This window comes from Macrotis lagotis, chromosome X, assembly GCF_037893015.1.
Source record: "Macrotis lagotis isolate mMagLag1 chromosome X, bilby.v1.9.chrom.fasta, whole genome shotgun sequence".
Taxonomy (NCBI): Eukaryota; Metazoa; Chordata; class Mammalia; order Peramelemorphia; family Peramelidae; genus Macrotis; species Macrotis lagotis.
Window position 1 is genome coordinate 29,908,926 of NC_133666.1, and position 10,244 is coordinate 29,919,169.

Genomic DNA, 10,244 nt, shown 5'->3' on the forward strand with positions numbered 1-10,244 from the left:
CAAGGCATTGCGATTAAGTGACTTGCCCAAGGTCACACAACTAGATAATTATTAAGCGTCTGAGGTCAGATTTGAACTCAGGACCTCCAGGGCCTGTGCTCTATGCCCTGTGCCACCTAGCTGCCCCATTTTGATCATATTTTATTGAGCAGTTCAAATGTAGATCCTTCAACAGTTGGGTTTTTTTAAGCTAACTATGAATGAGCCTACTGTCCACCTGCCTTCTTCAATGAACTTCTCTCTAGTCATTGATAATGTGCCTGAATACTTTTGGGGGGGGGATTTTGCAAAGCAGTAGGGTTAAGTGACTTGTCCAAGGTCACACAGTTAGGTAATTATCAAGTATCTGAGGTCATATTTGAACTCAGGTCCTGATTCCAGGGCCAGTGCTCTATGCCTTGTGCCACCTAACTGCCCCCTGAACTTATTCCTCATTCACCTTCAGTTTTCTTTATCCCAGCGATTCTGAAGCCATCGCGCCCCTCCCACCCCCGGGATCACCTGCAGCAACCCCATTTTCTACCTAACTCCTTTATTCCCATAGTCTTTCAAATGACCCCACTGGAAATCTGCCCACCCCTACCATTGGAACATCTGTCTGCTCCATAGTTAACCAACTTGTTTTCTTCTTAAATCTTTTCCTTTCTTACTCCTTCTATCCTCTAGCACACAATGAATTCTTGTGACCTGTTCCAATTCACTCATACCTATCAACTTACTGAATTTCAGTGGGGTTTGGGGTTTTTTTTTGGATGGGGGGTTGTCAAAATACTCCATTGCCATTTTCAGATTTTCCTTTTCTACCATCACTCTGCAACCTCTGTCCCTTTGAGATGCGTTCAATCCATACTTATTACCCAGTCAAGATTCTAGTAACAGTTACTTCCCAAAACGGAGGATACACTCCGTTCTTCCTGAGTTCAAGTGTCTTTCACTCCATTCAAATTCCTGTCTTCATACTATAGGACTTTGACTTATATGGCGATGCTCCATCTAACATCATAATTTGCCATACAACTTACCATTTTCCATGACTATTCCTCCACTTTACCTCAGTTATAGTTTCCATTGCCCAGAAATGTTTCACTTGTATGTTCATAAATGCTGTTATTCCATATTAATCGATTTCTTACAGCTCCTTTGTCCTTTGTCCATACCATGACCTCCAATCTATGCTACACAGTTTTCCCAGCATTATTTCTGGAACTGGTTACAGTATTTCTTTCTTATCAATCTCTTAGTGACTGTATTCAACCTTACACTTTTATATACTCCCTCGCTCTCTTATTCTTCACTGATCAGGCCTTGCTAAGCCTTAGCCTTGGCTTATTCCCTCCATCAGCTGCCTTTGATTTCCATTCATAACTTTGCTAAATGGAGAGTGAAAAAATCATGAAACCATGCTGACTGAGTCCACTGCAAATTTATGTTACATCATTTCACCTAGGACCTCACTGCACTAAGGTCATCTTTTTCACCTCCATAGTTCACTATCCTATTCATTACAATGGTTTTATGAGGTCTTTTCATCTTTCTCAAGCCTCCCCACGGCCACCCTTTTTCTTTAACAACTGCTAGATATTTCACTTTTTAAAATTGTGGCTGTTCCTTGAGAGCTCTTTCTTCTCTTTTCATTTCATATCACCCAGATGTCTTCCTCCACTCTCCTCCTTTACCTCTGTCTCCCAAAGAGATGGCCTTTTTCACCTCCCAACAGATTCACTGTCCCACTCTACACAGCAAATTTTCCAGACTTTTTCATTCCAATCTCTAACCCAGCTGTATAAACCCTTGGTCCAATTCCATCTCATTTTCTCCAGTAGTTCCCCCTCTGTCTTTCCCACTTAGTGATTTTTTATCCTCTCCTGATTACTGGCTGCTTTCTTTCTGACAATAAACACATCCAGGCTCTTCTAACCCTAAAAAAGTGCTTGGTATTGTTCTGTATATTTTCTCCCTTTGCTAAATTCCTTGAGGGGAGCCATCTACAATCAATGCCCCTACTACCTCTCCTAATCAGTCTGGCTTCTGATATTTAACTGAAACTGCTTTCTCAAAATTATCATTGATCTCTCATATTCATGAAATGGGAAACCTTTTCTTAATCCTCATTCTTTGTGACCTTTGGCTTTATCACCCTTTTCTCGTGGATACTCTGAGTTTTTATTAACATTGTGTTCTTCGGTTTCTCCTATCTCAATTTCTTACTGGATATTCATCCAGGTCACATCCAGTAATCATGGGTGTCTTCAAAGACTCTTATCCTGAACCTTCTTCTCCCTATATACTATCTCATTGGTGACCTCATTAGCTCCTTTGGGTTGAATTCTCCCTATGGAGATGATTCCCAGATCTTCACATAGAACTCTTAAGTCTTAACCTGAGGTTGATCCTGTATCACCAGCTGCACATTGGACATTGCTAGATGTCCCATAAACATCTTAAAACTCAACATGCCCAAAGCTGAATTCGTTATTTTTTTCCCCATTAAACCCACCCCCTTTCCAAACTTCCCTATTACTCAAAGAGACCTTAGAGGTCATCTATCCCATTTCCCCTATGTTATAGTTAATAAAAAAAAAACTTGATAGCAGTTCCTAGAAAAGTTCTTAAAGTTGGTTCATCTCGGGGCAACTAGGTGGCACAATGGATAAAGCACCAGACCTGGAGTCAGGAGTACCTGAGTTCAAATCCGGCCTCAGACACTTAATAATTACCTAGCTGTGTGGCCTTGGGCAAGCCACTTAACTCCATTTGCCTTGCAAAAAAAAAAACCTAAAGTTGGTTCATCTCTAAGAGGGGGGGCAAAACTTTCTCAATGTGTCCAGTGTGCTGATTTGGCTTACCTTTTAAGTGACCCTACTTCAGTGCCTCATCCTTGGACTCTTTTAAGTATCTGTCTGTGGAACACAAGCTCAGTGATTCCTACCAAACTTGATTGGATGAGCCAGGCAACAGGTTGGTACAAAGTTGGTACAAAGAACCAACCTAAGTAAATCATGCCAGAGGTACAATGGATAGAGCACTGGATCTGGAGTCAGAAAGATCCAAATTCAAATCTGACCTGAGACATTTACTAGCCATGTGACCCTGGGTAAGTCATTTCATCTCTGTTTGCCTGTTTTCTCATCTGTAAGATAGGGATAACAACAGCATCAGTGTAAGATTATTGTGAAGATCAAATAAGATCATTGAAAGCATTTTAGCATAGTGCCTGGCAGATAGTAAATGTTCAATAAATATTATTATCACTACTATTAGAGAGACTCATCAACAGGTTATCTACAAAAGGGATGGATTTTTCAGCCATAGCATCTCTCAAGACCATTCGTTAAGTTGCTTGATTATCATCTATGAAGGCAAAGGAAGTATTCTTGCTGATGAATTTTCAGAGCCTCTGGGAACATTGCCTACAATGGCCACGTGTGCGTTATGTAGCCAGTGGCCTTGAGATCTTTGCTTCACAAGTCAGCAACTCAATTCTGCTGCTTATCTGTTAAGACCCTGCCTGCCATGTGCCTCTGTCCATATGCTATAACAAAGGGAAATTGCCATCAATACTAAAATATAGAAGGGATTTGCTCCATTTTCATTTACCCAAATACTGAAAGGAATAAACCACATTTTTTCATGGTACTTAATTCAAAATACTTCACTTTCAATAATGTGATCAGTACCCTATGAATATTTAGACTAGAACAGGAGTTCTAGGTCCCAGAGCACCACATAAAAGTTTTAAGGGTGCGTGAACTTGGGGGGAAATTTACATCTTTATTTTAATTTACCTCTAAATGAAATTTAACATTTCCTTTAATTATTGAAAAACATTACTTGGAGTCCATAGGCTTCACCAGACTATCCCCAAAGAGGCACAAGACATCAAAAAAGATTAAAATTGCCTGAAGTAAATGGGGTTTTAGGGGGGTCAAGAATATTAGGGTGTTTTTAAACTTATTTTTTCTTTTTTTTTTTACTCAGAGTTTATGTTGAGTTTTACAATTTTTCCCCTAATCCTACTTCCCTCCCCCCCCCCACAGAAGGCAATTTGTCAGTCTTTGCATTGTTTCCATGGTATGCATTGATGCAAATTGAGTGTCATGAGAGAGAAATCACATCCTTAAGGAAGAAACAAAGTATAAGAGAGAGCAACATCAGACAATAAGATATCAGGTTTTTTCTTCTAAATTAAAGGTAATAGTCCTTGGTCTTTGCTCAAACTCCACACTTCTTCCTCTGGATACAGATGGTATTCTCCATTGCAGATGGCCCAAATTGTTCCTGATTGTTGCACTGATGAAACGAGCAAGTCCACCAAGGTTGAACATCACCCCCATGTTGCTGTTAGGGTGTACAGTGTTTCTCTGGTTCTGCTCATCTCCCTCAGCATCAGTTCATGCAAATCCCTCCAGGCTTCCCTGAATTCCCATCCCTCCTGGTTTCTAATAGAACAACAGTGTTCCATGACATACATATACCACAGTTTGCTAAGCCATTCCCCAACTGAAGGACATTTACTTGATTTCCAATTCTTTGCCACCACAAACAGGGTTGCTATGAATACTTTTGTACAAGTGATGTTTTTACCCTTTTTCATCATCTCTTCAGGGTATTGGCCCAGTAGTGGTATTGCTGGATCAAAGGGGATGCACATTTTTGTTGCCCTTTGGGCGTAGCTCCAAATTTCTCTCCAGAAAGGTTGGATGAGTTCACAGCGTACTTATTTTTTCAATAATGATTGTGTTAGAGAAGCAGTGCCATGAAGTAGAGTCAGAATACTTGAATTCAAGACACAACTCAACCATTTAGCTACCTCTCCAAACCTCCGACTTAGATAGTAAAATGAGGGGGAGATGATCATTAAACTTGCCCCACTTCCTCCCTCCTGTGACTGTGAGAAAAGTACTCTCAAAATGTGAATAGCTATTTCAGAAAATCAGGAAATGGAAAGATTTCAGCAGATCTTACATGCTTTCCACTGGCTCAGTGGATAGAGCATCAGCCCTGGAGTCAGGAGGACCTGAATTCAAATGCAGCCTCAGACACTTCATAACTGCCTCTCTGTGTGACCTTGGGCAAGTCACTTAACCCCATTGCCTTAAATAAATTTAAAAAAAAAGAGCAGGCTAGAGCATTTGGCCAAACTGAATAGGATGAAGTTGTTTCCCGAACCAAACCTCAGTTTCTCCCTCTAAATAGAAACAATAATGTTCATATCCCCCTACTTCAGGGATGAAAAAAGAAATGCCTTAAACCTTCAAACTTGTCAGTGCCTTAGGAACTAGAGTACATTTTAAACTCAAAACCCTACTTTCTATACATGAAAGGGTTAAGGTTAAAAGGTTTTCCATCTTATTTATTATTAACAGCAATATTTTAAGGTTTGGCAACAGGGAACTGCTAGAGCATTTCCCTTCCCCCTCACTTCTCTAGTGGAACAAATTGCCCAACAGCTGTTCCTTGAACCCATATAGAGACACTGCTCCATACGTGCGAAATTAAATGTAGTAGACTGTTCAGTACACTTGAAGTGTACTGTTCTAGTGGAGGGATCAAATGACCCTCCTCTACAGGGTGATGTTTCTTATTCCTAAGGTTACAATTAGGTCTAACAACTGGTCAGTTTAAAAAATATATATGTTTTTTTTAAAAAGTAGATTGATTAAATGTTTCACTTTTCAGCTGAAGATTTTTAGCAAAGACTTAACCTGAATGTCCAGAGACAAAATGGATTTCCTGTAAGTGGAAGTTTTATTGATTTTCTTTTTAAAAGTTTCTTTTATTCATTTATTCTAGTTATGTCCTTAAAAATTAAGCAAATGATAATCCTACCTTCAATCAACAAGCATTTATTAAGCACTTGCTGTATCCTAGACACCATGCTAGGTACATGGAAATACTAGTATGAAGAATGACACAATCCATACTGGCAAGAGGCTTGCATTCTAATGGAAGAGACAACAAGTATATATATATATATATATATATATATATATATATATATATATATATATATATATATATATATAATATATATATATATATAATATATATATATATATATAAAGTTAATAACTACACATCTAGAGTAGAATCAGAAAAACACTGTACACCCTAACAGCAACATGGCAGCGCTGATCAACCTTGATGGACTTGCTCATTCCTTCAGTGCAACGACCAGGGACAATTTGGGGTTTCTGTGATGGAGAATACCATCTGTATCCAGAGAAAGAATTGTGGAGTTTGAACAAAGACCAAAGACTATTACCTTCAATTTAGAAAAAAAAACAAACCATTATCTTATGTAGTTTCTTATCTCTTATAATTTATGTTTCTTCCTTAAGAATATGATTTCTCTCTCATCACATTCAATTTGGATCAATGTATACCATGGCAACAATGTAAAGAAACAATGTAAAGACTGGCAAATTGCCTTCTGTGGGGGGGGGGGGGGAGAAGCAAGATTAGGGGAAAAATTGTAAAATTCAAAATAAATAAAATCTCTGGGAAAATAAATAAATAAATACACATCTATATGATAACAAAGTAGTTAGATTTAAGGTAGTTTGGGAGGGGGCACTAGCCATTTGGGAAAATCAGGAAAGTCATAAGGCAAAAGATGGTATTTGAGCTGTCTTAAAGAAAGAAAGGGACTTGAGTTCAGGTGATGCAGAACTGTAATCAAGGCATAAAACAGATGACCAGTGCAAACACAGGGAGATGGGAGACAGAGTGTCATATGAGGACTAGAGAGGAAACTAATTTTGGTTGGATCACAGGGTGTGGGAGGGGGAATGATATCCATTGAGGCTGGGAACATAGGTTGGGTTTAGGCTTTAAAAAGTAAAGAGGCATTTATATTTATCCTAGAGGCAAGTGGAGGAATTGCATAGCTAGATCTGAATTTGATTTGACAGCAATGTGTAGGATGTTCTTGGATTGGTTGAGAGACTTGAGGCTGAGAGACCAAATAGGAAGCTGTCATACAATTAGGGCAGCTAGGTGGTACAGTGGATAGATCACTGACCTTGGAGTCAGGAGGATGGGAGTTTCAATCACAGTAGTAGAAGTATAAGTGAAGAGAAAGGGTTGGATTCAAGAGATGTCATGAAGGCACAAATATCAAGATTTGATGAGTAAATATATGGGGTAAACGATGAGTGAGGAGACCAGGATAAAACCCAGATTACAAGCCTAAAAAACTGAAAGGATAGTTAGTTATACCTTAGTCAGAAATAGAGAAGGTTGGAAGACAGGATGGTTTAGGAACAAAGATAACAAGTTTTTAGATACTTCGAGTTTTAGATGTTTCCAGAACATACAGTTTGCAAGGAACTATGCCAAAAGGGAAATAAAACTGCATACCCTTTAATCCAGTAATACCACTCCTAAATCTGTATCCCAAAAGGATAAAAAAAAAACCAGGGGAAGTCCCACATGTACAAAAATATTTATAGCAGCTCTCTTTGTAGTGGCAAAGAATTAGAAATTGAGGGAATGGAGCAGCTAGATGGCACAGTGTATAGAGCATTGACCCTGGAGTCAGGAAGACCTGATTTCAAATTTGGCCTCAGACACTTAATAATTACCTAGCTGTGTGACCTTGGGCAAGTCACTTAACACCATTGCCTTGCAAAAACCAAAAGAAAAAAGAAAAGAAAAGGAATGGGGGAGGCTAGGTGGTGCAGTGGATAAAGCACCGGTCCTGGAGTCAGGGGTGCCTGGGTTCGGGTCTGGTCTCAGACACTTGGTAATTGCCTAGCTGTGTGGCCTTGGGCAGGCCACTTAGTCCCATTTGCCTTGCAAAAACCTTTTAAAAAGGACCAAAAAAAAGCATTTTTTTAAAAAAATAAGAAAAGGAATGATGAGGGATGGAACTTCAGAATAGCCAGAAAGACTTGCATGAATTGATGCTGAGTGAAGTGAGCAGAACCAGAAAAAAATAACATTATACACACTAACAGCAGCATAGGGTGATGATCAACTATGATGGACTTGTTCATCTCGACAGTATAATAATCAAAGGACTTGTGATGGAAAATATCATCCAGAGAAGGATCTATGGAGTCTGAATGCAGACCAAAGCTTATTATTTTCAATTTTTAAAATTTGTTTTATATTTTATGGATTTTTCCCTCATGTTTTTTCCCTTTTTCTTTGGATTCTTCTTTCCCAACATGATTACTATGGAATATGTTTAACATTATTATATATGTATAACCTATATTAGATTGTTCTCTAATGAGGAAGGGGGAGGAAAAAGAGGATGGGAGAAAAATGTGAAAGTCAAAACCTTACAAAATGTGATTGTTGAATATGGTTGGGAAAATAAATAAATATAAAAATGAGATGGAGAGGCGGCTAGATGGCACAGTGGATAAAGCACCGGCCCCGGAGTCAGGAGTACCTGGGTTCAAATCTGGTCTCAGACACTTAATAATTACCTAGCTGTGTGGCCTTGGGCAAGCCACTTAACCCCATTTGCCTTGTAAAAAAACCCCTAAAAAAAAACAAGATGAAAAAAAAATAGCCATTTGCAATTGGTGATAGAGAACTAAGGCTCAGGAGAGAGATTAGGGCTGAATATATACAACTGAGAGTCTTCCACCACATCCCTTGAGAGCTTAGTCCCTGAGCTGACTAAGAGAAAAGTAGTAAGGGAAGAGAAACAAAGGGAAGCCAGAAGGAAGGTGCGATGAGCTAGAAAACAAGACAGAAGAGTGGTCCATTAAGCAGAAGGCAAAGCAGAAAAGCTCAGTGTAACAAAAACATAGGAGGAGAAAGTAGCCAGGAAAAGAAGAGAGTCAGCAATGTCAAATACTACAGGCAGGTCAGTAAGGATTGGTTCTGAGAAAATGCCGTGAGATGGGAAGATTAGTGAAACACCGCTAACTTTGGAAAAGATTTTCATTCAAGTGATTGGATTAAAAGTCAGATTGGAAAGGGTTGAGGAATAAGTGGAAAGCTAAAGGTAGTGAGTGTGGACAACCTTTTCAAGGAGTTTGGATGGAAAAAGGAGAGATATATAGGAGGATAGCTTGAGGGGCTGGAAAATCCTAATGGAGTTTTTTTTAAAGGATGGGGGAGAAGGGCATGTTTGAAGGCAGAGAAGGAACCAGGTGATAGAGGATGAAGATTCAAAAAAGCCTGAGGAGGAAAGATAACTAAGAATACAGTTATCTGAAGGAGATGGGTAAAAATGGATCCAAGGGTCCATATAGAGCATTTTTGTCAGCAATTAGGGGAAAGGAGGGTGTCAAGTGGTTTTGACATCAAGAAAGTAGGCAAAGAGGCAACTAAGTGACACAATGGATAGAGCACTGGCCCTGGATTCAGGAGGATCTGAGTTCAAATTCAGCTTCAGACATGTAATAATTACCTAGCTGTGTGACCTTGGGCAAGTTACTTAACCCCATTGCCTTGTAAAAAAAAAGTAGGCAAAGAAGGAGCTTATATTGAATGGCCTCAGTTTTGTTTTGTTTCAATAAAGAGTCAAGACTCAGTTTTGAGAAAAGGAGCAAGGAGGAGATGGGAGGGGAGACTTGAGGAAAGAAGAAACTGAAAAAGCTTCTACAGAAAATGAAATAAGTAGTCAAGGACAAGGTAAGTGGTACAGTGGATAGAGCACCAGCCCTGGAGTCAGGAGAACCTGAGTTCAAATCTGACCTCAGTCACTTAATAAATATTTAGCTGTGTGACCTTGGGCAAGTCACTTAACCCTTACTGCCGTGCCAGAAAAAGAAAGAAAGAAATCAGTAGTCAAGGAATAAAAGGATTGCTTTGCTGTAGTGAGGGCCCAATTTTGCTTGGATAACATGAATTTCTGATGTACACAGTCAACATAGTTGTGGGCTTTCCTCTAGCTTCCTTCAGTAGCTCATGAGTAGAGGTAGGAGTGGTAAAGAATGAACATAATTTAGGGCTGAGATATGGCAAAGAAGAGAGATAATAAGACAAAGGGGCAAGGGATTCAAGAGCAAAATCAAGGGTAGAGTTGGAATGGCACACTACTAATTTGGGTTTGGTGAAAGATGTCGAAGCAGGGGCAATGGCCTGAGAAAGTACTAAGGGGTGGAAAGAATAGATATCTCGATGACAGAGGAGAACAGGTGAAGGGGGAAAGCAAAAGGAGAGGTGGAATGATAGGAGGTTATGGTCAGATAGGAGAATGTCAGAGTTTCTAATTAGGGAAGTGGAACATTTGTGAGTAATCTCCAGATCTTGTGTATGACCATGCATGCCTATGT